Below are 4,330 nucleotides of genomic sequence, written 5' to 3' on the forward strand. Positions count from 1 at the left end.
CCCCCCACCCTGGGGCCAGGCGGCCAGACTGGGTCCCTCCCTCGCCCTGAGCCAGCCCCGGGGCTGGAAATGCCCTTTGTGCTGCTGACGGGTGCTGGGGCCTCACCTGCCGGTTGGCAAACACACGTAACCCCTTGTCGGGGCGTCCTTGCTGCCGGTGGCACCTTTGGGACCCCGGCTGGGAGCAAAGCAGCTCATGCTCTCCCGGAGGGAGCACGGGGACCCCCCTGGGACCCGTTTCGGAGCTGTTTTACATGGAAATAGCTCAGCTGCGCCCTGCGAGCCCAGCCCTGCTCCCAGCCCCCGGCCAGCAGCTCCTCGCCATCCCAGGGTGTTTTCCTCTGCTGTTGCTGTTTGGATGCCGAGAGCTGTTTTGGAGCCGGGATGTAAACACTGAATCTGGCCCTACAGCAGGTTGCTGCGAAGTGACTCAGGGCAGGCGGTCTCCTCCGTCAGAGGGGAGGTGAGCGGAGGCTCCTGTGTCCTCCTGCCACCCGAGAGCACGTCCCCAGGGAGCCGCTGCTCTGCCAGGAGCCGGGTAAGGGGGAGCACGGGGCGGCCCTGGGCGAGATGAGCTTAAAGCCAAGCAACGTTTCCACAACCCACTGGGGGTCTCCTCGTCTCGGAGAGCCAATTCAAAGACACCCGTGGGCTTTGCATCAGACCTCACCAGCCTTACAGAAGCGTCCCTACAAAAATAAGGGGCAACTTTGAGGTTAGCGCAGAGGTCTGGTCCCCGTGTTGGAGCCTGCTCTGCAGCTGCCGGCAGCCCTCCAAGGGGTAGGGAGGTGGGGACAGGACTCACACCTCGCTCTCTGCTGTAGCGAGGGTCCGTTCATTAATGTGCACAAGAACCTTTCGCAACACCTACCTGGAGGCCGTTCTTTAAAGGTTGAATGAAGTCACGGTGGAAATCCCGGGGGGAAGCGTTGGGGAGCGATTGCTTCGGACAGGGGATGTGCCGGAGGGAGACGCCTCCGGGCAGGACTCACTGGCCGTGCTTTCTCTTCTCCGGTTCACGTTGATCTTTCCAGAACTGGCACAGCACCCTGACTCCGTGCCCCATAAATAAGGCACAGCATCAGCTGTCACGTCGGCAGGAGACAAAACATTTAACGTGAAATGCTTTAAATGGAAGCAGGAAATGAAAAGATAAAGGGCAAATTTTATTTTAGATTCCTTGTTGGTACATATTTTCCTTTCTGACAGTAAGGGGATGCGATGGCTTTATCAGCCCACCGTTGGAGAATTTATTTATAGAAACTTAATACTTTGCAAGAAAGTGGGAAGGGGATGTTAGCAGCTCTGGTTGAGCGAATGCAAGTTGTAAGGAGAGCAGGGCAGGGGGATGAACCCAGCTATTCCCTCTTCTTCGAGTGGACCTGGGTTTCTGGGAAAACTGCTAGTACCACAGAAATTACCAATACAGTTTGTACAGAGCAAGCAGGAGCTTGGCAGTGAGCGTGGCACGAAACTAGTCTTCACTGCTCTCAAGGTAGCAAATGAAAGAAGGGACCCGGGGGGAAGACTATCGCAGAAAACATGGCAGCTTGGTTGAAAGCAAACACCCTCTGGCACAGGTAATCACACCAAACTGCAGACTATTTCCTAACCGTGAATACATTTCACCTAGACTGGGTAAAAGCATCTGAACAGGAATGCAGGTTCAGAGGAAAGATTTAGCCTTGCTTCCCTTTTGTTCCCAAACAAAACGTTGGGACGTTGGCAACAACTCAACGTCAAAGAGGAGGCAGCCAGCCTCCCACCGACTTCCACGGCAGCCGCGGAGCCAACCTCCTTCTGTGCCGGTGGAAATCTCCCCCTTTGCCATCCAGACCTACATTATGAGCTTAAACAAACATTTCTCTAACCAAACACGAGTGAGTCAACCACGTCCACAGAAGTTACACAACGATGATTCATGGACTACTCGTGCCGTTTCAGGAGTAGACTTTGAAGAAGGTGAAACTCTTGCTAGCACATGTTCTGAGTCACTGACACTGAGGTGAGAGAGGAATTGAAAACACCCAGGGAAGCGGACCCTAAAGACAAGCACATCTTGCTGGCAAGACTGAGTTATGTGTCTTCTACTCACCAGGCAACCATGGAAACCTTGGGTATCTGGTAAATAGTCTAAGACTTGACTTTTTGCCTTTATCCTTGACAAAAATATCCCCCCTTTTACAGTGCTTTGTAATAGCCTTGCTTAAAGCGTATTAACCTCTGGGACACAGGAAGGGAAGCCAGGTGGCCAGTGACAGGCAACAGCCTGGGAGCAAGGGCAGGAAGGGACACCCATCCCACCCCAGCACTGTATCCAGCACCCTCGTTACTTCCCAGTCTTCCTATTACCATCACCTGGCACTTCACATCGCGTCCCGAAAAACAGGCGAGCTAACCACGGCCCGAGGATGCCACAACACACAGGATCAGCAGCTTGGACCAGAGTCAAGATTTTCTGCGGCGGCTGTTGACTTCAGACACCCAACGTGCGAGGGATCTGCCTTTCAGAGAAGTGGTGCAAAACACGTGAAGCCTGAGGCACCCTCACTCAGTTACCGGAGACTTATTTAAAGCAGGGAATGGGATGGTGCAATAACCGCTTTATTATGGGCCACAGGAATACTGATCAACCTGCTAAACTAATATTTACGGTTTCACAACCCTCCAAGCTGTCAATCTCTTCAAAATGCAGCTAAACAAACTAACTGCTTTTCGTACACACCTCTGCTTAATGCCAACTATTCCCAAAACACAGATTTCATTTGTAACCAAACACCTGAGACTGCTGGCTATTGCGCCGAGATCACCGCGCGTCACAAGGATCTTGTGATGAAACGTTTTCTCATTAGGCTGTCATGCAATCCCCATGCCATCTTCAGTCTTATTCTTAGAAACCGTGAGGTCCCCAGAGCAGGATCTATTTAATCTGCCTGAGCGAAAGCACTTGGAACAATCTGCGACTCCTCAATAAAAATACAGGTAACAAATTATTTGTAATAAATTTATTTTATATATTGATTTACAGAGCTAAATTGAACATGTAAGAAACAGCACCAAGCCAGTGAAATTTATTCTACAAAAACAAGTTTAATACAAAAAGATGACTGCAATGCCTGACTCTTCACTTCTGGATTTGGACGGTTAAAAAAAGCTAGCCCAAACCCCACAAATATTTTAAAAAGGCTTAAGAATGCAGGCACCGGTGTTTGCAAACATTTCTACGGCAGCAGTGACGATCTTGTTACAACATTTTAGAAGAATCAAGGCTGCCTTCCCTTTATCCCCTATTTTATTAACAGTGGAAGAAGCTGGTCATTGTCTTGAAGACAGCTGTTGAGTCTCCTCGTCTGTTCAAACGCCCTCCCCTTTGCAACCAAAAAGAAAATACGGGCTAAGAGTCAACTCCACGCAGAATATTTCCCATTTAATGGGAAAGACCTCCCTGTGTTTTGTTCCTGGAGAAATCTGCTCTCTCCACTCGTTTCGGTTGATGACCGCGAGCAGGAGGTACGTAAGGAGTTCTCTGCAGTCCTTCCGCGGCAGCCCGCGGGGTGCGCAGGTAGAAAACCCCACCAAAGCCAGCAGTGGGGCGGAGAAGTGCAGACTTCACGCCGGGAGGTGAGCAGGGACCGGCAGAAGGAACCCACCTTGTACGCGGCATCACCAGCCTGCAAAGCGGCGAGCAGGGCTTCGGCAGCCGTCCTAAGCCAAGCCAGAGCCTGGAGAGGAAGCTCTCCGTGCATCCAGCGTCAGAGATGAATGCAAGCGTTCACACCGTACCCGTGACGCTAAGAACAACATCCACTGGTTACGGGGGTTCAAATCAACGCTGGCTTCTCTCCGCAGGTTTTACTAGCTTACGTCAGAAATCAGTTTGGTCCTTGCTGTCTTTAGTGGTGAGCTGGACAGCTGTTTTACAATACTGGGAAGAGCAGATTAGCAGTATCTCTGCCTAGCCTGAACTGCCACACACTGGTGCTGTTTTCTTTGAAACAAACGCTCGTTTGCCGGACATAAAAAGAAACTTAAGTAACCAAATGATTATAGATACAAAATACGACGCCTGCAGCACGAACAGAGGATTGATCGCTGCTCCTTGTACCTACTGTGAGGCTGCAGGAACACTGACTTGGCGATCCCTGTACTGACACTCCACACATGGTACACCCCTGCTCTGACACACAGCACACACATTGCAGCTGCCCAGGATAAACATGTACATTCAGCCCTAATAGCCTTGCCAAAGCTGCTCTTTAATAGCCCATGAAGCAGTCCCTTTGGCTTGTAGCCACAAGAAAGCGCTTTCTGAAGCTTCCTATATCCTTTA

At 51.0% G+C, this 4,330-nt stretch overlaps 1 protein-coding gene across 2 annotated transcripts in view; it reads right to left on the reverse strand.

The window, feature by feature from the left end:
- The window catches only part of IP6K3 (inositol hexakisphosphate kinase 3), a 20,001-nt gene extending 18,940 nt beyond the window's left edge, over window positions 1–1,061 (reverse strand). Inside the window, exon 1 of one of the 2 annotated variants that reach the window (XM_009272847.2) lies at window positions 872–1,061. The gene's annotated coding sequence lies outside the window, so the exon portion shown is untranslated. The remainder of the gene's footprint in view (window positions 1–871) is intronic. The other variant, XM_009272846.2, reaches the window with a different exon arrangement.
- Between the last annotated feature and the right edge of the window lie 3,269 nt (window positions 1,062–4,330).

This window comes from Aptenodytes forsteri, unplaced genomic scaffold (assembly GCF_000699145.1).
Source record: "Aptenodytes forsteri isolate BGI_AS27 unplaced genomic scaffold, ASM69914v1 Scaffold142, whole genome shotgun sequence".
NCBI classification, from domain to species: Eukaryota; Metazoa; Chordata; class Aves; order Sphenisciformes; family Spheniscidae; genus Aptenodytes; species Aptenodytes forsteri.